This window comes from Littorina saxatilis, linkage group LG16 (genome assembly GCF_037325665.1).
Source record: "Littorina saxatilis isolate snail1 linkage group LG16, US_GU_Lsax_2.0, whole genome shotgun sequence".
Taxonomy (NCBI): domain Eukaryota; kingdom Metazoa; phylum Mollusca; class Gastropoda; order Littorinimorpha; family Littorinidae; genus Littorina; species Littorina saxatilis.
In genome coordinates, this window is record NC_090260.1 from 12,358,028 (window position 1) to 12,384,522 (window position 26,495).

Consider the following 26,495-nt stretch of genomic DNA (forward strand, 5'->3'; position numbering starts at 1 on the left):
ATAGTTTCGCACATATCTATCTCCTGTATTTGAAAATATGTTCACCTTACGTAATTTTCAAAGGTACATTTCTTTGATAAACGATACGAAACCGTGCAGGTGAAACATTGGTAATGACTGACGTAGGATTCGTTGTGGATTTCACGTTGAGGGCACGTTGGCGATCAATCAAACCCCAACGTTGTGTGTTTACGTTGAAACTACGTTGTAGGAACGTTTGTTGTATCAAACTAACTTTTGTTTTTAAATCACGTGAATTTCACATGAAAATCACGTGAGTATACCAACGTTGTTCGAACACCAGAAAATCACAATAATACAACGTCGATTTTACCTTGCTTTTTAAGGTGGAATCCACGTGAAATTTACGTTATGTACCAACGTGTAAAAAACAAAAAAACACAACTGTAACGCAACGTTGCTTTCACGTTGTGTTTTTTGGTTGGATCCACGTACATTTCACGTAATCTTCGCAACATTTGAAAGACACCAAAATGCAACGTGAATTTCACGTAAAATTTACGTTGTATTACAACGTCGAAAGAACACCAAAATCTCACAATGACACAACGTTGGTTTTACGTTGCGTTTTTTGGTTGGCTCAACGTAAATTTCACGTAAAGTTCGCAACGTTGCTAATGACACGAAAAATTCACATTTTCGCAACGTCGTATTTACGTTGTGTGTTTGCTGGGAGATAGCGAAACCCATACACGCACAAATGTAGACGCAGACACCTACACACATACGTACATAACACACACACACACACACACACACACACACACACACACACACACACACACACACACACACACACACACACACACACACACACACACATACATACACACACACAAACACACACACGCGCGCGCGCGCAAGAATATACATACATGCACAATCAGTGACATAGACTAGTTCTACATGGGACGATGTTTCAATAACAAATCATTTCATTTTTCTTCCTGTTTAATGACTGAACAAACACAACCGTATCTTTAACAAGAAGGGCAAAGCCCATACGACTCACATGCTTGACCTTGACCTTTACATGACCTTGACCTTCAGCTAAACCTAGCAATGACATCATACACTAAGAACTGCTTTACACATTTTTCCTACCAAAATACATGTGACCTTGACTCAAGGACCCAAGGTCAAGGTCATCCAAGGTCATGCAACACAAAGTTGTTAATTCAAGACATAGGAAGTACAATGGTGCTTATTGGCTCTTTCTACCATGAGACATGGTCACTTTTAGTGGTTCACTACCTTATTTTGGTCACATTTCATAAGGGTCAAAGTGACCTTGACCTTGATCATATGTGACCAAATGTGTCTCATGATGAAAGCATAACATGTGCCCCACATAATTTTTAAGTTTGAAACAGTTATCTTCCATAGTTCAGGGTCAAGGTCACTTCAAAATATGTATACAATCCAACTTTGAAGAGCTCCTGTGACCTTGACCTTGAAGCAAGGTAAACCAAACTGGTATCAAAAGATGGGGCTTACTTTGCCCTATATATCATATATAGGTGAGATATTAAATCTCAAAAACTTCAGAGAAAATGGGAAAAATGTGAAAAATAGCTGTTTTTTAGACAACATTTATGGCCCCTGCGACCTTGACCTTGAAGCAAGGTCAAGATGCTATGTATGTTTTTTGGGGCCTTGTCATCATACACCATCTTGCCAAATTTGGTACTGATAGACTGAATAGTGTCCAAGAAATATCCAACGTTAAAGTTTTCCGGACGGACGGACGTCCGGACGGACGGACGTCCGGACGGACGGACGTCCGGACGGACGGGGGGGACGGACGGACGGACGACTCGGGTGAGTACATAGACTCACTTTTGCTTCGCATGTGAGTCAAAAATCAACAACTGCATATTCTGGTAAAATCCTGGTTCGTATGTACATGTTTAACATTTAACATATTACTCTGCAACCCTCCTGCGATTAAAATTCCTTTTGGATTCATAAATCGAAGACACTTGAATTAAATATTATTGGGCGAGAAACTGTTATGTTACATAAACAGGTACTGTAAGTAACACACGCCTAAAAATAAAAGGAACATTATAAAGGCCTTCAACTAGCTGTTCTTCTTTTCTTCTCCACGATTATCATCATTATCATCATCTCGTCGTCGTCATCATCATCATCATCAACATCAACAACAACAACCAACAACAACAACTTTTTTTTTATTTTTTACAAAACACAATAGAAAAGAGAAAAAAATAAATGTGTCAAGTAAGTGCATATACAGGCTTCAACATTATTGCTACGTAAATTTATGCAATCTTGAAGCTTGAAATTACTCGGATAATATAAGGTAAGATACTCCGTACTTATAAAATCCACTGTTCATTTTCATCCTTTCGCTGACCTACTCTGTCGTACAATATCCATGCCACACACACACACACACACACACACAGACACAGACACAGACACACACACACACACACACACACACACACACACACACTGCCCACCGCAGCGTTCAAGCATTGCTCAAGTAACAATTGTGTTGGGACGTAATGGTACGGGGACGTAATGGGATTCCTTTATGGGACGTATCGAGATGCAATTTTCTTGGGACCTATCGACACGCAATTTTGTTGGGACGCAATGGTACGGGACGCAATGGCACTGGGACCCAATGGTATTGGGACCCAATGGGATTGCTTAATGGGACGCAATGAGACGGCATTTTTTTGGGACGCAATGGTACTGGGACACAATGGTACTGGGACGTATTGGCATGACCCCGAACGTACGTCTTAAAGGCCCTCCTCATTCCATAAATGATATCTATCGTTGAAAGAAAGTACTTAGCTACACGTTCGACGAATTCAGGGGGGGTGGGTGCGCCCTCGGGTCGACACCTGCGTCTCTGTCGCGGGGGTGAGATAAGAGAGTCAGCCCGGTTGAGAGCTGTCACACGGCACACATGCTGCAGCGACGGCGCCGGTTCGATGTTGCTGCTCAACAGCAGCGTGGTTGCGCCGCTGTGACGTTACGAAATAGCTGCTCAAAAACAGCGTAGTGATGCCACGGCGATGATCCAAAGTGGCTGCTCACACAGCAGCGTGGGGGTGCCACTGCGAGGGTCCACAGTTGCTGCTCAAGCAGCAGCGTGGTGGTGCCTCCTCCATGCTGAGAAGCTAAGGTTCGCACCTTCCCGTCCGGTCTGTCCTCGACAGTAAACACTGAAAGCCTAGAAGGCCAAAGTCAATAATCACCCCAAAAATATAAGACACGTGACTTCCTCCTCCAATAGACATCATTATTAGGGATGAGGAGGAAGCACAATGACCCTAAACTTTGGTTTCCTTCTACAATACAATTTACCATTATAATGATTTCCTTTTAAACACTATGATGAACACCATTTACAACAACACAAAGACGAGACAAAACAGTACAACTGGTAACTAATGTAGGTTCCCTGTCCCCTGCCACCGGCCGCTAATTCACCTTCAGCAAAACTGACAAAAGTCTATCCAACTAGACCAAGAAATATAGCTTACCTCACACAGGCCAATGAATATCATCGCGTACACTTTACGCAACCGACTTTAACAAAGTCAACCAGTAGACGTACATTACTACTGAAAATAAGCTTCGAACTCAAACGACAATTCACACGCGAACTTCGCAGCCGTTCGAAAAACATCTGGTCTCGGCCGAGACAGAAAAAAGAATGCTTATGAATTTTACGGTCAGCTACAAGGTAAACTCTACAAATAGCGCGCAGCCTACCGTGAACGTCCCGTGCAACAAGGCGTGGAATCACTGGTCTAAGCCCAGCTACAGGTCTTCCCACCTTGACGCAGGTACCTGTCAGCAACGCCCGACCAAGGAACCTTATACACATACAACTGTCCGCGACAGCTCACTGTGCTAATAAAGACAATGGGCTGAACGAGAGACAATAACGTAAACAAGTCGCGTAAGGCGAAAATACAATATTTAGTCAAGTAGCTGTCGAACTCACAGAATGAAACTGAACGCAATGCCATTTTTCAGCAAGACCGTATACTCGTAGCATCGTCAGTCCACCGCTCATGGCAAAGGCAGTGAAATTGACAAGAAGAGCGGGGTAGTAGTTGCGCTAAGAAGGATAGCACGCTTTTCTGTACCTCTCTTTGTTTTAACTTTCTGAGCGTGTTTTTAATCCAAACATATCATATCTATATGTTTTTGGAATCAGGAACCGACAAGGAATAAGATGAAAGTGTTTTTAAATTGATTTGGACAATTTAATTTTGATAATAATTTTTATATATTTAATTTTCAGAGCTTGTTTTTAATCCGAATATAACATATTTATATGTTTCTGGAATCAGCAAATGATGGAGAATAAGATAAACGTAAATTTGGATCGTTTTATAAATTTTTTTTTTTTTACAATTTTCAGATTTTTAATGACCAAAGTCATTAATTAATTTTTAAGCCACCAAGCTGAAATGCAATACCGAACCCCGGGCTTCGTCGAAGAGTACTTGACCAAAATTTGAACCAATTTGGTTGAAAAATGAGGGCGTGACAGTGCCGCCTCAACTTTCACGAAAAGCCGGATATGACGTCATCAAAGACATTTATCAAAAAAATGAAAAAAACGTTCGGGGATTTCATACCCAGGAACTCTCATGTCAAATTTCATAAAGATCGGTCCAGTAGTTTAGTCTGAATCGCTCTACACACACACACACACACACACACACAGACAGACAGACAGACGCACATACACCACGACCCTCGTTTCGATTCCCCCTCGATGTTAAAATATTTAGTCAAAACTTGACTAAATATAACAAGTCGCGTAAGGCGAAAATACAATATTTAGTCAAGTAGCTGTCGAACTCACAGAATGAAACTGAACGCAGCAAGACCGTATACTCGTAGCATCGTCACTCCACCGCCCGTGGCAAAGGCAGTGCCCGTGGAATTGACAAGAAGAGCGGGGTATTCGTTGCGCTGAGAAGGATAGCACGCTTTTCTGTACCTCTCTTCGTTTTAACTTTCTGAGCGTGTTTTTAATCCAAACATATCATATCTATATATTTTTGGAATCAGGAACCGACAAGAAATAAGATGAAAGTGTTTTTAAATTGATTTCGAAAAAAAAATGTTGATAATAATTTTTATATATTTAATTTTCAGAGCTTGTTTTTAATCCGAATATAACATATTTATATGTTTTTGGAATCAGCAAATGATGGAGAATAAGATAAACGTAAATTTGGATCGTTTTATAAATTTTTATTTTTTTTACAATTTTCAGATTTTTAATGACCAAAGTCATTAATTAATTTTTAAGCCACCACGCTGAAATGCAATACCGAACCCCGGGCTTCGTCGAAGATTACTTGACCAAAATTTCAACCAATTTGGTTGAAAAATGAGGGCGTGACAGTGCCGCCTCAACTTTCACGAAAAGCCGGATATGACGTCATCAAAGACATTTATCAAAAAAATGAAAAAAACGTTCGGGGATTTCATACCCAGGAACTCTCATGTCAAATTTCATAAAGATCGGTCCAGTAGTTTAGTCTGAATCGCTCTACACACACACACACACACACACACACACACACACACACACACAGACAGACACACACACGCACATACACCACGACCCTCGTTTCGATTCCCCCTCGATGTTAAAACATTTAGTCAAAACTTGACTAAATGTAAAAAGATAGTGTATGGCCCTATAAAATGCAACTGGCTGTTTGGCTGTATCAGATATCGCAATCATGCCACGACTTGATGAAGGAGAGAGACAGCAAGCGATTGGGATGCTTAGAGCTGGCTAAAGCATTGAACGTGATGAACACTGAACGTTTTCCGAAATCATTGCGCTTGGACTCAGTCACTTTTTTTGAAAAATTGTCATTTCATGATGTTCGATTCAAAATCAATAAAGCGAAGGTTTATAAACACTAAAATGGCCAATAAATAAAATATTCAAACATTGAAAACATTCACCACTGAGTTGATTTTTTGTGATTTTTTAAAGTTCAGTTTGCGGAATTTATGCCTCTCGGTATATAACGTGCGCCACACACAAGACAGAAGTCGCAGCACAGGCTTCATGTCTCACCCAGTCACATTATTCTGACACCGGACCAACCAGTCCTAGCACTAACCCCTTAATGCCAGACGCCAGGCGGGGCAGCCACTAGATTGCCAATTTTAAAGTCTTAGGTATGACCCGGCCGGGGTTCGAACCCACGACCTCCCGATCACGGGGCGGACGCCTTACCACTAGGCCAACCGTGCTGGTCAATGATGCCCGTTTGGAGGCGTCCTGAATAACATCCCGTATTACAACAATGTGTTTTGACTGTGCTGTGCCCGTTCGCAAGGAAAACCATTCTTTTAAAATTAACTCCATCTTTTCCTATTTCGGTCATTGCTTTTTTGCACTACCATGTATTTCTGTTTTTATTGTTTCTCTGCTCTTACTGACCTTACTGACCTTACTGTGACTAGCCGTCAGGACCAAACTTCGCCCGGTGTAACACGAGAAAATTACTCCCACGAGATTTTTACTCCGGAGTAAAAATTTCGTACGAAAATGTTACTCCCTTTACGAAAAAAGCACTCCCCCATTACACGAGAAAATTACTCCCCACGACAGGTGAGTTCCGAGTAAACATTTCGTACACAAATGTTACTCCCCTCACGAATAAAAAACGAATAAATTACTTTACCCTAACACGAGCCATTTAACTTCCCATTCCAGGTGTACGAAATTTATACTCCCTTGTCCCCTGTTAGTCTTGGTGGTGGAAGGGATGGAAGGAGGGTAGCGCGACATTCGCGTGCGCGAGATCACTTATTGGCATTATCCCTTCGCCCGCATCCCATTTTTGCGTACGAGATTTTTACTGGAAGTAAAAAAAATGGGGAGTAAAAATTTCGTGGAGGGAGTAATTTTTTCGTGCCTTGGGGAGTTCTTTTCTCGTACGAAAAGTGTACTCGGAGTAAGAATTTCGTACGAAATATTTACTCCGGAGTAAATTTTTCGTGGAGTAAAAATTTCGTGTTACACCGGGGTATAGTTCTAGCAACTATCACATTGGACTGGGTTTTCCAAACTAAATACATTCAAAGAATGACGCCAAAAAGAAAACACACGAAAGAAAAGCTCTAAAACAAAATGTGTGTGTGAGGGGTAGAGGGTGGGGGTGGTTATCTTGGGTGATTCTTCGTTTTGTTCTTCTGTGTGTTTCCTTCATTACTCTGTCGATTCTTTCTGTAATTCTTTCTGTGTGCGTGTGTAGATATGTCCTCTCTTGCTGAATAAATGTTGGCAGCGTTTCTGTCTCAGTTTCTTGTGCTTTGTGGTTGTAATGATTGACTTGAAACGGGAAATGATATACCGTCGTGCTTTCAATCAATCAATGAGGCTTATATCGCGCATATTCCGTGGGTACAGTTCTAGGCGCTCTGCAGTGATGCCGTGTGAGATGAAATTTTATACGGCCAGTAGATTGCAGCCATGTCGGCGCATATTTACCTTTCACGGCCTTATTCCAAGTCACACGGGTATAGGTAGACAATTATTAACTGTGCCTAAGCAATTTTGCCAGGAAAGACCCTTTTGTCAATCGTGGGATCTTTATCGTGCACACCCAATGTAGTATACACGGGGGGTGGTTCGGACACCGAAGAGAGTCTGCACACAAAGTTGACTCTGTGAAATAAATTTCCGCCGAACCTGGGATCGAACTCACGCTGACAGCGGCCAACTGAATACAAATCCAGCGCGCTACCAACTGAGCTATATCCCCGCTACCAACTGAGCTATATCCCCGCTACCAACTGAGCTATATCCCCGCTACCAACTGAGCTATATCCCCGCTACCAACTGAGCTATATCCCCGCTACCAACTGCGGCTATATCCCCGCTACCAACTGAGCTATATCCCCGCTACCAACTGAGCTATATCCCCGCTACCAACTGAGCTATATCCCCGCTACCAACTGAGCTATATCCCCGCTACCAACTGAGCTATATCCCCGCTACCAACTGAGCTATATCCCCGCTACCAACTGAGCTATATCCCCGCTTTCTTCGTTAATGTGCATTTGTGTGTCGTTTTTCTTTTCTTCCATTGTTCCTTTGTGTTGTGTGTTAGTGCTGCTCTTCTTGTTAAAATGTGTGTTTTGTGTGTGTGTGAGTGGGGGTGGGTTGTTAGTTGTTGTTTTTTTTTTTTTTGGGGGGGGGAGATGGTTTTGGTGTGTGTTAATTATTATTATTATTATTATTGTGATCATTTTTATGCGCCTAATCTAGATATAGCCCTAGGCGCTTACATATTAATTTCTGCCGTTTGAAATGGAATTTTTTACAGACAGACAGACAAACAGACATTTTTTTACACACAATATATAACGCATTCACATCGGCCAGTAAAGCTCAGTAGCCTATTAGGCGAGCATTCACCTTTCACGGCCTTTATTCCAAGTCAAACGGGTATTTGGTGGACATTTTTTTTATCTATGCCTATACAATTTTGCCAGGAAAGACCCTTTTGTCAATCGTGGGATCTTTAACGTGCACACCCCAATGTAGTGTACACGAAGGGACCTCGGTTTTTCGTCTCATCCGAAAGACTAGCACTTGAACCCACCACCTAGGTTAGGAAAGGGGGGAGAAAATTGCGGCCTGACCCAGGGTCGAACACGCAACCTCTCGCTTCCGAGCCGAGCTTCGGCCACCCAGTCCCTAATAAAAAAGAAAAAAATATGCACTGGCTTAATATATATATATATATATATATATATATATATATATATGACAATCTTAAGTTTATATTTCATTCATGTCTCTTTCTCAATACCCTTTTATGCGGGTGTTTTGGTCAAAGAAGACTGAGGCAATGATTCCTGCCAGGATTCGAACCTGGAACTCTGACCAGAAACTGGCCAGTGTGTAGCCATTACACCACAGGAATTTTAGGCATCAAATCATTCCTTTTCCTCTTAATGATTTGATTTCAGCCCTTTTTTTTAAGTTCATAGAGGCAACATTTTATTTGTGAATTCACGCACACAGTCAGAAGCCAAAGCAAGTTAAACAAGAAATTCCTCCGATAGGAAAAACACCCCCTATAAAGGGAAATAACCTTCTCAGTTGGTGGCAGTGAGAATGGTTATTTCCCTTTGACCAACGGGGGTGTGCCTCTATAAGTCGTTGTATAATTTTAATCCACCAATAACTCCCTAACCGTGTGTTTGACTGGTCCCAATTTTTGTAAGGACCGTCTCAGGAATGTATAGAACCTGTTCACCAAGTTTGGTGACGATCGGTCCGTTCATTCTTGAGATCTATATGCGAACACAAACAAACACACAAACACATCGAGTGAAACCTATACACACCCCTATACCGGGGGTGTAATAAGACAACTGTAGCAGGTTAGACAAAACAAGCTGCAGCTAACAACAGGCACAAAATTAAGGGAAAAAAGCATTGCAGCCACAAGGTTTACTACAGGATTGTGAGGGGAAAAAAGCATTGCAGCCACAAGGTTTACTACAGGATTGTGAGGGGAAAAAAGCATTGCAGCCACAAGGTTTACTACAGGATTGTGAGGGGAAAAAAGCATTGCAGCCACAAGGTTTAACACAGGGTTGTGAGGGGAAAAAAGCATTGCAGCCACAAGGTTTAACACAGGGTTGTGAGGGGAACAAAGCATTGCAGCCACAAGGTTTAACACAGGATTGTGAGGGGAACAAAGCATTGCAGCCACAAGGTTTAACACAGGGTTGTGAGGGGAACAAAGCATTGCAGCCACAAGGTTTAACACAGGGTTGTGAGGGGAACAAAGCATTGCAGCCACAAGGTTTAACACAGGGTTGTGAGGGGAACAAAGCATTGCAGCCACAAGGTTTAACACAGGGTTGTGAGGGAACAAAGCATTGCAGCCACAAGGTTTAACACAGGGTTGTGAGGGGAACAAAGCATTGCAGCCACAAGGTTTAACACAGGGTTGTGAGGGGAACAAAGCATTGCAGCCACAAGGTTTAACACAGGGTTGTGAGGGGAACAAAGCATTGCAGCCACAAGGTTTAACACAGGGTTGTGAGGGGAACAAAGCATTGCAGCCACAAGGTTTAACACAGGATTGTGAGGGGAACAAAGCATTGCAGCCACAAGGTTTAACACAGGGTTGTGAGGGGAACAAAGCATTGCAGCCACAAGGTTTAACACAGGGTTGTGAGGGGAACAAAGCATTGCAGCCACAAGGTTTAACACAGGGTTGTGAGGGGAACAAAGCATTGCAGCCACAAGGTTTAACACAGGGTTGTGAGGGAACAAAGCATTGCAGCCACAAGGTTTAACACAGGGTTGTGAGGGGAACAAAGCATTGCAGCCACAAGGTTTAACACAGGGTTGTGAGGGGAACAAAGCATTGCAGCCACAAGGTTTAACACAGGGTTGTGAGGGGAAAAAAGCATTGCAGCCACAAGGTTTAACACAGGGTTGTGAGGGGAACAAAGCATTGCAGCCACAAGGTTTAACACTGGGTTGTGAGGGGAACAAAGCATTGCAGCCACAAGGTTTAACACATGGTTGTGAGGGAAAAAAGCATTGCAGCCACAAGGTTTAACACAGGATTGTGAGGGGAACAAAGCATTGCAGCCACAAGGTTTAACACAGGATTGTGAGGGGGAACAAAGCATTGCAGCCACAAGGTTTAACACTGGATTGTGAGGGGGAAAAGCATTACAGCCACAAGGTTTAACACTGGATTGTGAGGGAAAAAGCATTGCAGCCACAAGGTTTAACACAGGGTTGTGAGGGGAAAAAGCATTGCAGCCACAAGGTTTACTAGAGGATTCTGAGGGGAACAAAGCATTGCAGCCACAAGGTTTAACACAGGGTTGTGAGGGGAAACAAGCATTGCAGCCACAAGGTTTAACACAGGGTTGTGAGGGGAACAAAGCATTGCAGCCACAAGGTTTAACACAGGGTTGTGAGGGGAAAAAGCATTGCAGCCACAAGGATTACTACAGGATTGTGAGGGGAACAAAGCATTGCAGCCACAAGGTTTAACACATGGTTGTGAGGGGAACAAAGCATTGCAGCCACAAGGTTTACTACAGGATTGTGAGGGGAACAAAGCATTGCAGCCACAAGGTTTAACACTGGATCGTGAGGGGAACAAAGCTCGCATTTTTCATGATCCGCTAACTTCGACCATTATTTTTGATAATCACTGAGACTCGGCATGTAACCTCTACAAAGTCATCATCCGCCAAGGATAACACACCTTCACACAAAGATGTCCTAAACACAGTAGCCAGTGGCTCTGCCAACTCATCTGCCAATTCTCTCAGAATTCTAGGGTGCACATTATCGGGACCTGGTGATTTGGACACATTGAGAGACTTTAACAGTTTGAGAACACGCTCCGTTTTAATATCAATAGTGCCTAAGGTTGAGTTCAAATTTCGTTCAGTGCATTCCGGTATGGATGACAAATCTTCACGTGTAAAAACGCTGCTAAAAAACTTGTTTAACACATCCGCTTTGCCTCGGTCGGAGGTATACTGAGTCCCGCCAGAGTCCTTTAGATCAGGAATAGTGTCCTTTGTTTTCATTTTACTCCTTGCATATGCGTAGAACGCTTTTGGGGTTCTTTGCAGACTTGGCTATTTTTTTCTCATGGTCCTTTGAGGCTCTTTTCATCATCAGACTCGGAATATTACAGCACAACAAAACGATACACCAACCGCATTTTCTGCCACTACTGTCAGATCAAAGTTCTTGTCCTACATGCCTGTTTAATCTAGTTGTACCACTGTGGTGTGTGAAAGATCACGACAGAAGTATCAGCATGCTCAATCGCGGTGACTACCATAACAGACCTTTTACTGTACAAATTCATGCGAGACTCACGTGAAGATGATTGTGACAGAGCACTACATTAACATTTTCTCGCCCTTGGAACATCTTAAATCAACATGATCATGGATTTTAATTATATAAGACACGAGAAAAGAGGCAAATAGTTACGCAGTTATCATTTTGAACCGTTGAAATTCAAATATTTTTCAAGCGGCGGAACGCTTGCTTGATTCATCATTAGACTCAGAAAATAGCACAACAAAACGATGCATGCCAACCGCATTTTCTGCTACTAAGCTTACTGTCAGATCAAAATTCTTTTCCTACATGCTTACAAGTATAATCTAGTTGTACTATTGTGGTGTGTGAAAATCACGACAGCTAGAAGCATCAGCATGCTTAATCGCGGTGACACGTCATTCGCTGATTTACTGTACAAATGCGAGTAAGCTTATACCGACTCTGTTGACTCTACGTACGTGAAGATGATTGTGCGGAGTGTGACACAGCATTAAATTAACATTTTCTAGCCCTTAGAACATCTTAAATCAACATGATCATGGATTTTAATTATATAAGACACGAGAAAATAGGCAAATAGTTAGGCAGTTATCATTTCGAACCGTTCAAATTCAAATAGATCTATTTTTCAAGTGGAAATAGTATTACTATGTTAGTAAGACTAAGACATGACCGGCGACTTCTGCATTGGGTGGTTGTAACAACAAAACACTTTCACAAACAGTTAATTTCCCCCAAATCATCTTATAAGCACCATATACATAGATTCTGACAAATAAGACTGAGCATCATGGCATAATACTCACGGAATTTCCATTTCAGTTGGTTACCGGACTCGCACGTCTACTTCAATTTGGAAAGCGTGGTTATTTGATTTGATACCCTTTAGCTCTTCTGATTGGCCAGCTGCATCTGAATTTGGAAGCGAAATTGGAAGCGAAATTGGATAGGTCGTGAATCTGATTGGCTCTTCTGAACACTGAGATCACAGTGTAAGCCTGCGTGAGGCCACTTCCCATTCTCCGCTGTTGGCGTATTCCAATTTCGCGAAATCGAAAGCGACCCTTTAACGCTCCCAGCATGCGTTTACACTATTTGATTTCTATGCACTCCGAATGCAGAGACTTCCGCTACAGTGACTTCCGTCGTCTGCTGTGCGCTTTCGGAGTGGTGTTTGCATTTGATTCTCAGTATGGCATTCGCTGTTTGTTTGTTTATTCGTTGTTGAAGTTATTCGGTTTGTTTGTTTGTTTATTCGTTGTAGTTGTTCGCTTGTGTTGCCAGTTAGTATGATTGACTTGAACTGCGAGACGATATAAAGCCATGGTTTCTCTGCAAGTGTGAGGTGTGTTTGTGTCTCTGTTTCGAGTGTCGACCTACTTGCTGAAAACATTAAATTCACTGATTTAACTTTTCAATGTGTTAACTCTTGTCATTTTAATGATGACACATGAAGCATTTTTTTCAGATTTAGTGTTAGTATTCCCTTCGGTTTTCAGTGTGACTATGAAGCAACACCTGAGCAGGTGAGACTGCTGCGCCGTACTGACGCGATACGCTTTTTCTGTCATTCGTTTCGGAGTGTTGTTTCAGATTTTCAGAATATTTTCGCCACGTCGTCAATTGCTGACTTTTAGTGACTAGCGCTCTTTATGAGGCCAAAGACGGAGAAAAAATAAAAAGTAACTGAGGATAGAAAAGACTTAAGCATAAAAGGAGTAGTCAAACGAGACAAAACAATCAAGGAGGAACTGAATATAACTGAGACCCTACTCTAACTTCGAAATAAAATAAGGAGTAGGGAGGAGTTAGAATGAGAGTTTGGAGAGCTCCCCTCTGAAAGATACCAGAGAGGGAGCCTCAGCAGCAGCTGCCGGGAGGGAATTCCACAAGATAGAATAAGATGAAAGTGTTTTTACATTGATTTCAAAAATGTAATTTTGATAATAATTTTTTATATTTTTAATTTTCAGAGCTTTTTTTTTAATCCGAATATAACATATTTATATGTTTTTGGAATCAGCAAATGATGGAGAATAAGATGAGCGTAAATTTGGATCGTTTTAGAAAAAAATAATTTTTTTTACAATTTTCAGATTTTTAATGACCAAAGTCATTAATTAATTTTTAAGCCACCAAGCTGAAATGCAATACCGAAGTCCGGGCTTCGTCGAACATTACTTGACCAAAATGTCAATGTAAAATGTAAAAACAAGAGAGAGAGAGAGAGAGAGAGAGAGAGAGAGAGAGAGAGAGAGAGAGAGAGAGAGAGAGAGAGAGAGAGAGAGAGAGTTTGTTTAACGCCCAGCCGACCACGAAGGGCCATATCAGGGCGGTGCTGCTTTGACATTTAACGTGCGCCACACACAAGACAGAAGTCGCAGCACAGGCTTCATGTTTCACTCAGTCACATTATTCTGACACCGGACATAGAGAGAGAGAGAGAGAGAGAGAGAGAGAGAGAGAGAGAGAGAGAGAGAGAGAGAGAGAGAGAGAACACACACCACCACCACCGGGCAACAACAACAAAAGAGCCAGGTTCAGTGACTTGATCCCTTGTTCGTTCGTTCGCGCACGCCGTGCTTACACACACACACACTCTCTCTCTCTCTCTCTCTCTCTCTCTTTCTTTCCCTCGACGGTCACACACACACACACACACAAACGTCAGGAAAACACTCACACAATTACCTCTTTCGTCTCCCCATTCCGCAAAGCAACGGGGCGAGTCGTGATATGATGCACGCCGTGGATGGTGGCACGCCTATTTTTGTCCACCGCAGGAACAACACCCAATTCGTTCCCCCGCACGAAGAAGCAAAATTGTTATCTCGCAAAGGAATTGCCCTGTGAAGGTACGTTGTGGCAAATCACATTTTTAAGTATAGATATTCTGAAGCAGAATTGCCTGGGCTATATGTATAATATGTAATTTATGTCTTGTTGTGTACTCGTGAACAGTGGCGTTCGATTTTCTGCCGAAGTCCGTGAAAATTATACAGAGAGGTCTCAATTTCGTACAAATTAACCTAGAACTACCATTTAAAGCACTATTTTAATACTCACAGTTTAATCTTCGATACCTTGCAGCCTTGTATGCGCGTTTTGGGGCACCAACATCGTGGATAAGCTGCTCTAATCTAGCGTTATTTTGTGGTACTCGATTCTCAGTGGGTAAGGTCCCCCGCAGACACCAGACAAGGTCCCCCGCATTTTTGACCAAGCTGCGGGGGATCTTACCCCGTCAAATTTCACTGTTGATCTTTGAACCGATCGTGAGTCTAAACTAAGGTAAGCTTAAACTTAAAAATGAAGAGCAGTATCCACAAGTAGTTTGACTTTGACCAGCAAAAAGATTTAAGCCCTTCTGTTGACCGTGCTTTGTGTTATTTCATCATTTTTAACGTGGGAGACAGTATTTCTGACTTGTCTTGATGACATTTCTTCTCTTATGTAGTACACGAGAGTGTAAATGGTAAGACAACCAGCTGATCCAATGCAAAATAAAGTACCGAACAGTATGATATAAACTTCAATACTAGAAAGTCTGGTTATCTACTATTTTAAGGCATTAATTTGGAGACACCTACCATGTTGTTCGTCTTGCGGGAGAACGAATTGGGTGTTGTTCCTGCGGTGGAAAAAACTAGGCGTGCCACCATCCTCGGCGTGTGATGCGTGCAGTATCGCTCAACCCTTGCGCTGAAACTCAACAGAGAAGATTGGCACGGCCCAGCGAGGTGTAGGTTTTGAATCCTTGAAAGCGCAGTGGATGAACAGAGTGCAATACTCGTAACGTGGAGTTTTGCGTTGCATCACGGGGGATAACCGGTCAAAGGCCGAGCGGAAGCCGAAGGCGGCGCCTGACACGTGTGAAGGCAAGTTTTGTCTGTTTCCTAGGTATTGTTTGATTGGGAGCCAGTCGTTTCGGCCCAAAGACGTTTCGGCCCAAGTCGTTTCGGCCCCAATTTACCAGGACGTTTCGGCCCAAATGGTCGTTTCGGCCCAATGGGCGTTTCGGCCCTAGGACGTTTCGGCCCTCATTTACAAAAAACTATTTTCTTACAAACTTATTTACAAATTATGTTTTTTCTTACAAAAATTCGCATTCGCGATTTTGCTGTTGTGATTGGAAGACAACCCCTCCCGGGGAACTCGTTGAACTCCATGCAGTTTCCTGTTCCGGCGCCTTCAGTCTGCCATAATTTAATTTAGTTAATTTTTGTATATAGCTATACCTTGAATGTTTCTTCTGCTATAGAAGCACCGGGAGTTTCTCCAACGTTGATACCTGGATGTAAAACTTCCAGGTAAGGAAGGGCCGAAACGTCTTAGGCCCGAAACGTCTTAGGGCCGAAACGTCCGGCATACCGTTGTTTTGCTGGTACCTTCTTCGCCACAAGGCAACTGATTGCCTGGTCACTCCGAATCTCCTAGCAACATCAGTATAAGTCATCCCTCCTCTCAACATCCCTATTGCGACGAGTCTATCGTTCACACACGTTCGTGGCATGGTGAAAGAGAAAGACAGAGTGGACAGTTTTGGGCAAAGAGAAAGAAACATTTTAGTGAGTTGTTCTCACTCACAAACAAACGGACAAACCAAAGGCAGTACTTTCATGCAATATTCGTGGATCAGCAGCAGACCTTTTGCAGGTTTCAAGTACGGGTAGACGTGCCCCGAGAGTCAAAGAGTGCAGGCCTACCTGTTTACAGCACACACAGCGTTCACTGGCTGTCGGCAGCGTCGGCAAGCTCAGGCGTCAGTCTAGTAAACTCCAAAATGACACCATGCGTCTTTGAGGACCAATTGTGAAAAAACTAAGCAACCGAGAACATTCCGTTTTTTTTTCTCTTCTCAGGAATTGATGGTTCTATGATCGTACCACCCCGCTCTCCTGCAACTTTTTCCGATTTTGAGATATTAAATTTTAAAACATGTTAAGTTATTTTATTCCGTGAGTATACAAATCATGGGGATGATTCACGGTTTCCATCCCTTATCCGACATGGTAATTCCGCGTCAGTTGTGTACCGTTTGTAAAGTAATTTACACATTTCTCCGAATGGGTCGATCAGCATGATAAGCAAAAGTCCCGAATCATTTCCAGAGACAACGAATATGCGAACCGAATAATCAAAACTGTCAACTGAGGTAGAACCTTGCAACGTCCCTGAGCACAGACACTTCTCAGTGTAGCACTGATCGGAGCTGATTTTTAAACTTCCCTCTGTCGACTGGTGACCCGTGCCGAAGCTTGCAACAGTACTCCTTTTTACATTAATTTAGTCAAGTTTTGACTAAATGTTTTAACATAGAGGGGGAATCGAAACGAGGGTCGTGGTGTATGTGCGTGTGTGCGTGTGTGCGTGCGTGTGTGCGTGCGTGTAGAGCGATTCAGACCAAACTACTGGACCGATCTTTATGAAATTTGACATGAGAGTTCCTGGGTATGATATCCCCGAACGTTTTTTTCATTTTTTTGATAAATGTCTTTGATGACGTCATATCCGGCTTTTCGTGAAAGTTGAGGCGGCATTGTCACGCCCTCATTTTTTAACCAAATTGGTTGAAATTTTGGTCAAGTTATCTTCGACGAAGCCCGGACTTCGGTATTGCATTTCAGCTTGGTGGCTTAAAAATTAAGTAATGACTTTGCTCATTAAAAATCTGAAAATTGTAAAAAAAATAAATAAATTATAAAACGATCCAAATTTACGTTCATCTTATTCTACATCCAAAAACATATAAATATGTTATATTTGGATTAAAAACAAGCTCTGAAAATTAAAAATATAAAAATTATGATCAAAATTAAATTTTCGAAATCAATTTAAAAACACTTTCATCTTATTCCTTGTCGGTTCCTGATTCCAAAAACATATAGATATGATATGTTTGGATTAAAAACACGCTCAGAAAGTTAAAACGAAGAGAGGTACAGAAAAACGTGCTATCCTTCTCAGCGCAACTACTACCCCGCTCTTCTTGTCAATTTAACTGCCTTTGCCGTGAGCGGTGGACTGACGATGCTACGAGTATACGGTCTTGCTGCGTTGCATTGCGTTCAGTTTCATTCTGTGAGTTCGACAGCTACTTGACTAAAAATAATGTTGTATTTTCGCCTTACGCGACTTGTTTTCTTGTGGGATGTGGCGGGCTGCTTGTTTTATCATCCAGCACGTCCCTGGAAGATCGTCGCTGCTGCAGTCTTTGACAAGCACAAAATCGTCTGTTTCACACAGATTGCTGTCTGACTGTCTGTCATCTGTGTTATCAAGGACCACCCGACGGAAATGGTTGTTTCTGTTCACATTTTTAAGTGCACGAACTGCTGCTCTCTCATTCACGTTCCGACACACACTCCTTGATTGATGACAGGCTATAACCCATGTCCATTGCCTTAGTCTCTGACACATCCAGTGCTTGTGTGTATCCTTGCTGAGACTGTGATGTCAGAAGGCAGGAATTCAAAACAAAAACATCCCGTGGCTCAGCGGTCCGTGGCGACAACAGCACACCGCCAGCTTCACCCTGCCCATTGTTATCACGCTCACTGCTTCTGTCGGAAATGCGTGCGGCACGTGCGAAAATGTCACTGTCACTGTGTTGTGTGTCATCGTCACATTCCAATGCCTGTTGTTGTTGTTGTTGTTGTTGTTGGTTTGTTAGTGGTCTTGAAGCAAGGGGAGGATTTGGCAATGAACTCAATTTCTGACTTGCCTTTGACATTTCGATTAGGTCTTCTTGATCTTCAGTCTTTTTCGTCTGTCTCTGTCGTTCTTCGGCTCGTAACCTGTCGCGCTGAAGCTGGCTAGGCGGTTTACGACGGAAGTGCTGAGTAATGGCTGGTCGGGTCGAGTCAGAGACTGACACGAGTCGCAGGACGACAGTAGTTTTCGTTCCTTCCGCGCAAACCTTCCAGGAACAGACGGTGTTTTCCTTGAGCAGGGCTTCCAGGGTACCTTCCAGAGCTGTATTGGGAGTCCATCAGCTGGCATTTTGGGCGTTTTTCAGACGGTAAGAATCGAGAGCTCTAAACTGATTTTTCGCCCTGCTGCTCGAAGGTAGGGCCTATCGCGAGAATTATGTGTGTGTGTGTGTGAGAGAGAGACAGAGAGAGAGAGAGAGAGAGAGAGAGAGAGAGAGAGAGAGAGAGAGAGAGATTTATTTTACAAGGATAAAGATTTAAAGGACCCCAACAGGCTCTTTTTAAGGTCAGATAAAGCAGTTGGGGTTGATTTAATGATATAGGTAAGCATCCAAAGATGCAAAAACCGAACAGTAAATCACAGGTTTTGTGTTGCATCAGTCTAATTTTACACAAAATGCATGCTCAAAAAGCGGCCAAATTCGTCTGCTACGCGAGACTTCAAAATCCCCGCGGCGGCAAGCCGTTGGCTGTGACGTCACTCACAGGAATCGGAAGCGAAAGTAGCGACGTAAAAATATTTTACAAATTACGTCGATCCTAAAACTGCGATTAGTAAAAATGTAAAAAAAAAATAAAAAATTAATTTCTCTATTCAGCCTATTGTCCCATCGCTGGGAAATTCGGATCGCTTCCTCCTAGTGGAAAGCTAGCAGCAACAGAGTCGCGCTAGCCCAAAGTCCAGGGATCCATTAGATTTGTTTTTCATTCTTTTGTCATTTTATTGTCCTATATCACTGGCGAATTCGGATCGCGTCCTCCCAGTGAAAAGCTAGCAGCAACAGGGTAGCGCTTGTGGTCCAAATTGTGGAATGTGTCCAAGTTGTGGAATGTGTCCAAGATCTGGAATGTGTCCAAGATGTGGTAATGTGTCCAAGTTGTGGCATGTGTCCAAGTTGTGGCATGTGTCCAAGTTGTGGTATGTGTCCAAGTTGTGGCATGTGTCCAAGTTGTGGTTTGTGTCCAAGTTGTGGTATGTGTCCAAGTTGCGGTATGTGTCCAAGTTGTGGCATGTGTCCAAGTTGTGGTATGTGTCCAAGTTGTGGTATGTGTCCAAGTTGCGGTATGTGTCCAAGTTGTGGTATGTGTCCAAGTTGTGGTATGTGTCCAAGTTGTGGTATGTGTCCAAGTTGCGGTATGTGTCCAAGTTGTGGTATGTGTCCAAGTTGTGGTATGTGTCCAAGTTGCGGTATGTGTCCAAGTTGTGGTATGTGTCCAAGTTGCGGTATGTGTCCAAGATGTGGTATGTGTCCAAGTTGCGGTATGTGTCCAAGTTGCAGTATGTGTCCAAGTTGTGGTATGTGTCCAAGTTGTGGTATGTGTCCAAGTTGTGGCATGTGTCCAAGTTGTGGTATGTGTCCAAGTTGCGGTATGTGTCCAAGATGTGGTATGTGTCCAAGTTGTGGTATGTGTCCAAGTTGCGGAGATTGCAAGAAAAAGCATAGCCTTGAAATAAAGTTCAATTCAATTCAATTCAACTCTCTCTCTCTCTCTCTCTCTCTCTCTGTCTCTCTCTCTCTCTCTCTCTCTCTCTCTCAATCAAACCGCTTTCTTTTCACGTTCATTGACAGTGCTTCTCATACTTACTACCCCACCTATTTTCAGTCGTAAGCCCCGTCTCACCCCCCCCCCCCCCCCCCCCCAACCTAGTGCCAGGTTAGCGGTACACACGTTTTCTCTCTCATCCTCTCTGCTTCGCTGTAACCGACCCCCTCCCCCTCCCCCCCCCCCCCCTTCCCAGCCAGCACGTGAATTTGTCTCTCACAGTCGAACAGCGCCGACCCGGCACAGGAAATCGGGTCAGCTGTATTGTGTCGAGCGCGGCACCTTTGACATAAGCGTCAGAAGACTTACAGGGACATTCACAGACCAGTTTTTGTGTCGCCATTTGAAAAAAACAAAGTCGGTTTTTAATTTAAAAAAAAACCTTCTTGTTTGTAAGTTTGATTACACTGTACTTAGTGAAAAGCATGATCAGATTGAGTTTTTGATTTGTGGTTTTATAATGGATGGCGTTTTCACGGCAGAGGATTGAAGGTACATGTTACAAAGTGTGATTCAAGCATGCAGTTTTTATGTATTTTATATATACCGCATGCTACTGTAAGGGGCTCCGCTCACATATGTAACTTCAGCAGGACCGACGACGCACTGCAGATTTTCCCAGCCCGCTACTTTCTTTCTTTATTTGGTGTTAAACGTCGTTTTCAACCACGAAGGTTATATCGCGACGGGGAAAGGGGGGAGATGGGATAGAGCCACTTGTCAATTGTTTCTTGTTCACAAAAGCACTAATCAAAAATTTGCTCCAGGGGCTTGCAACGTAGTACAATATATTACCTTACTGGGAGAATGCAAGTTTCCAGTACAAAGGACTTAACATTTCTTACATATTGCTTGACTAAAATCTTTACAAAAATTGACTATATTCTATACAAGAAACACTTAACAAGGGTAAAAGGAGAAACAGAATCCGTTAACATGCTGGGGAGCATCGGGTAAATTCTTTCTCGTCCCAACCAATATGGGACTCCCCCTAACCCGCGGGGGGTCAGCCCGCTACACGTTGCGTGAAAGGAAAACAGGCCAAGTACTCATCATAATCCCTATCGCGGCATACATAATAGGCAGTGCGTCGTCTGTGCCGCTGAAACTGCGCAGGTATATTCTGCCCATAATTGTGCTAAAATACTTCTTTGGCCGATCAGAAGCTGATACAGCGTGCTATTTGCAAAAGTGGTTCTTAGTTTTTATGGTTGGAAATGTCATTCCCCAAAAGACAGAGAAAAGACTGTAATGCATTTGGTGTGACTGTTGCTGCGGCTGATACCTTGCTATGGTAAGTATCCCTCATCTTGCTGTGTATGCTGAAAGTACTTATAAATGTGGTGTCAGGCCCTCTACACTGTTACTTTTCATGTGCTCTTATGTCAAGTTTGATGGTGCTTTTGGGATCATTATTATGAAAGAGTTAAAGTGAAAGTAATTAACATGGAGCTATTAGATACATTAACAGGAGGCTAGAAAGTGTTATCATGCAAGTTTCTTGAACAAAGTTTGCACTTGTGAGTAATTGTGAAACTTGTTTCGGGGTAGTTAAATACCGTGCAGTATGTCACTAAAATCGATTTTATTTGCAGTCATTTGCCGGTTTAAAGGGACATGACATCTCCCTGGTAGGAAAAAAAGTGGAAAAAATTATTTTTTGTCAAAATGTAATTTATTTTAAATTTCAAAAAAATAAAAATATGGAACGCTTCACGAATTTGCGTGTCATCCTTGCGCTGTGGCCTTTCGATTCTTCTCTGTGAGAATGTTTCACAAAATTACGATCCAGCCAATAGAATTACGATAAATTGTTTCACAAAATTACGATCCAGCCAATAGAATTACGATAAATTGTTTCACAAAAGTACGATCCAGCCAATAGAATGACGATAAATGTTTCACAATTTTACGAAACCCCGACCAATAGTTTTACGATGTTTAGGGAATCCCGAGTGACGTCACGAAGCCACCAACTTCTGAAGCCGGACCGACGCTATCTTTGCAGTGAAGGTCGCCATCTTGTCTTCGGATTACCGCTTCGTGGAGCTTTGTTTCTTGTGAAAACGGGTAGTATTCGTGTTTATTTTGTTTTAATAAGTATCTGTAGCGTGTAGTGGAACTTTTTGGCCAATAATTCTGTCAGAAATCTATCTGTTTTCTTCAAAATTTAGTATTGAAAGTGTCAAGTGTGTCTTCCTTCTCTTCTTCGTCTTGTGTGCGCGTGTTTTTCTTCATCATCTTCTTTAGGTGTTTGTTCTCATTCTTCTTATTCTTTTCAACCTTGTTTGAAATGTTTTGAATTGTATGCTGTCAGTGGTGCATTAGTTTTCTTGTTTCCGTGGTGCTGTGCGCGTGTTTGTGTGTCTTCCTTCTCTTCTTCGTCTTGTGTGTGCGTGTTTTTCTTCATCATCTTCTTTAGGTGTTTCTTCTTATTCTGTTCAACCTTGTTTGAAATGTTTTGAATTGTATGCTGTCAGTGGTGTATTAGTTTTCTTGTTTCCGTGGTGCTGTGCTCGTGTTTTTGTTATTACGCTTTCTCTATCGGCTGCCTTGACCGGCCAGTGACTTGAGTGTCACAGTGTGTAGTGTGTAGAATTGTGTTCTGTGGATTTCGTTCGTGTTCCTTTGTGGTTTGCTCGTGTGTTTTTTTTGTTTGTTTCAGGTGACGGCGATGGCACTGCTCCCCAAGTTTGCGAGAAGGTGGGATGGGGACCTCGTTCTCCAGGCAGTAGGGAAGAACTACATCCCCAAGCCTGAGACGAGAGGTTAGTTGATCTATTACTACTAAACACAGTGTTTTTTAGTTGAATTCAGAATTGAGAGGACTGACAGTATCATGTGCATTATTTTGTGCTGCCAATTTGACAATGACACTTGGGCATTGGTGGCTGAGAATATTGGTAAATAAACGTTTGATTTTGCTTATGACTCTATGAGTTGTTCTTTGCTACTGGTCACAAGTGGGGGTCAGCTCACACGGACGCATTGTTCAATACAGTCTAGGGGAGAAACTGGTCACAAAGCACCCAATACATGCCAGAGAGATAGGAGAATCGGCACAGTCAAAGAAAATACCAAAATCATTCAATAGATCTGGAAATATTAAGATGTACTGTGAAAATGCTAGCAAAAATGGCGTCCAAAAACGGGAACGCACACTTGGTGCGTCTTTGAAGAGTTGGAAACTGTCTATGAATGTTTCATTTAATGTCAAATGCGTACATTCTTGTCGATATTGTTAATCTACCTTTGGGCTCATAAATGAAGTCAATGGTCGTGTTTTCCTAAAGTGACTTTTGTCAGCATAGAATTTACTGTGCTTTGATCATTGACTGAGAAGAATCTTCCGATGACACTAGTTCATTTCACTACGCGGACTGCAGATCTGCAAAGAAACTTATGGCAGGGGAAATAAGCTTAACTGAAGACGAATAAGCGGAGTAACTGTTCTTCAACGGATTGCTCTTACACTGATCTAGATATTTAGATCTTGTCGTCTGCTAGTAAGTAGTCTTCGGTCGTGTGAAAGTCACATCTATTTCGACTGTGTGCATCGATCCGTGTAGTGAAATGTTGATCTTTTGATGATTTGGCAACATAACTTCGCCACAAGTGCTTCGAGTGTATCTTTTGAAAACGTCTTTTAACAAGACTGTGTTTCGACAGCCCAGGCGGGGAGGATCCTCGATAGCTCACAGACACAGGGTATATAATGTTTTCCGCCGTTTTTTTAAAGAATCATTTCAAATTTACTATTCCAAAAGTACCCTATGGCACGACTCGAGTGGCAAAGAACATTCTCTGCAATTCCTGTCTCAGTCCGTGCAGCCGTTTCGGGTCCTATCGTCATCATACAAACATGTATACACACAGACACACAAAAACCAGCTTTAAAAATTAGATTATGTAAACCATGTGAACCAGTGATTTTTGGCTCACGTAAGTGTAGCCTATGCGATCGTAACTTTGTCTGTCTGTGCGTGCGTGCGTGCGTGCGTCTGTGCGTGTGTATGTCTGTGGTAGAAACTCTAACATTTGAAGACGTCACATTACATTGACGTCACATTATGACGTAAGAGGGTTAGACGTCACGCGAAGGAAGTACTGACAGTCTCGGTCATTATTATTTTGAGCGCGCCGAGACTAGTTGGCAGTCGTGTCCTTGTAAGTAGGCTACATGCAGACAGACAGATCTAGATCTAGTGTCTCGCTTTCTTGCACAGTTTCACCTATGCTCTTTCTGTGTGTGTGTGTGTGTGTGTGTGTGTGTGTGTGTGTGTGTACTGTGTGTGTGTATGTGTGACGGAGTGATTGAGTTTGTGTTACTGTTTGTCGATTTCTTACGCGAGCCTTGAAGGCTTCGCCTCTTGTTTCTTACAACAGATACTACAGTATTTCTGCTTTATGAAAAGCTATATTTCAAAAACAAAACTAGAGATTTGTTTTGAATTTTGACCACTTTTCCCCCTTTCTGTCACCAGTACTGAAGAACAACTCTTATTCAATATGTGACTGTTAGTGTTACCACATCCATCACCATTTCAATTGATGCTATTGTTGCAGGGAGTGGAGCAATCCACCCTGATCTAGTTTTAAAAGACGCTAGACAGGGTGTCCTCAAGCTGGGAGGCGACCCAGCCAACCGGAAGTTGCTCCTGGGCCAGTGCAAGCTCCAGCTGGGCAAGTACCAGGGGGAGACCTTCCAGTGGGTCGTGACCAACGCCTTGGGCTGGGTGGCCTACCTTGTGCGCGACATGGAGGCCAGCAAGGAGGCAGCAGTGCCGAAGCCGTCGATCCTCCACCTCAACAAGGCCCTCCTCCAGGTGACTTATTTAGTTGCTACTTTCTTTTCATATGTAATTTTGCTGTGATTGTGCATGTATACATTTAGGTGGGTATGGTTTTTGAATGATTCACCTTTACATTGATTTTGTTTTTTACAATCACAAATATTTTGTTTTTTACAACAGGAATACTGTCGCCTATTCCCGGAGTGTCGAGAGGCCATCGACATGAAGTGGAGGGAGAAGGAGAAGCAGAAGGCGGAGAAGATGAAGAGGATAGAGCAGCAGCCGCAGCCCCAGGCGGAGCCACAGCCCCAGGTCCAGCCACAGCCCAAGCCTTCACTGCTGACGGAGCAGGCTCGCCGACTCATCGGCAGTAAGGTGCCCCTGGCACAGCTGGGGAGGACTCTTCAAAAAGGTTTGTCAATTTTAATGTTTTCAAAAAAGGTTTGTCAATTTTAATGTTTTATAGCATTTATTGAAAGGTGATCCATTTAATTTATTTATTTGTATCACTGTGATGGTAGTGTAATGACTTGGATTTGTGTTTGTGTCAGCAGGTGTTCTACGACCGTGCCGTCCCGTCTTGCCTAGGGGGTAAAATATCAAAGGTCTGCCAAACCCAGCAAATGCAGTAGGCAACCCAAAGATCCCTAAGTACCTCTCCCAATTATAGTACTTTTCGGCAATATTTACAGTTTCAAATTGCTAGGATAGCTTCTTTGTGATTTTATAGAGGTGTTCTGGGGAAACTGAAAGGTAGCCTCGTCAGGGGACAACTATTCAAACCCATATCCTCATCACTTTTGTTCCTTGATTCAGAATAATCATTTATAGATGACTATTTTTCATTTCCCTTGTTTGGGTGTATTTGTGTGTACTGTCCTCTCAGTGATTGAGGCTTATGTAAGGCTTGGTGATTGTATAGTACATCGTGCCTTTAACGGGTTTTTTTCCGTATTGTTGTGTGTACTGATGGTACAGGTAAATGTGGGGAGTGGTGTGGTTGTGTGTTCAACCCTTCTCATTATTTGTCTGTGTACTGTATGTACAGGTTGACAGGGGGAGGGGGTGTGTTGGTTGTTTCATAAAGCGGTTTAGCAACGAAACACTTCATCCCTTTTTGGAAGATGAGGGTGGTCCGCCCGAGGGCAGACCGGAGTGTAGGTTTTAGACAAAAGTTTTGCCTAATGTCGCTTTGGCAGCTTGGGGATTCTGTAGTCACTTGTTGAGTGGTCCCGTGGCCGTTTTCGTTGTTGGTTGCGGTGTTCGCGTTTTTCCCTGTCTTCCTCGTAGTCCCGGTGGCGTTGTACCAAAGTT

At 42.8% G+C, this 26,495-nt stretch overlaps 1 protein-coding gene and 1 non-coding gene across 2 annotated transcripts in view; one reads left to right on the forward strand and one right to left on the reverse strand.

The window, feature by feature from the left end:
• LOC138950417 (uncharacterized) overlaps positions 1–21,316 on the forward strand; it is an 80,265-nt gene extending 58,949 nt beyond the window's left edge. Inside the window, exon 3 of the mRNA XM_070322157.1 lies at positions 21,063–21,316. The gene's annotated coding sequence lies outside the window, so the exon portion shown is untranslated. The remainder of the gene's footprint in view (positions 1–21,062) is intronic.
• Positions 21,317–22,085: 769 nt separating this feature from the next.
• LOC138951580 (U6 spliceosomal RNA) lies at positions 22,086–22,190 on the reverse strand. Its single transcript, XR_011451182.1, has one exon. It is a non-coding gene; the product is annotated as a U6 spliceosomal RNA (small nuclear RNA).
• Between the last annotated feature and the right edge of the window lie 4,305 nt (positions 22,191–26,495).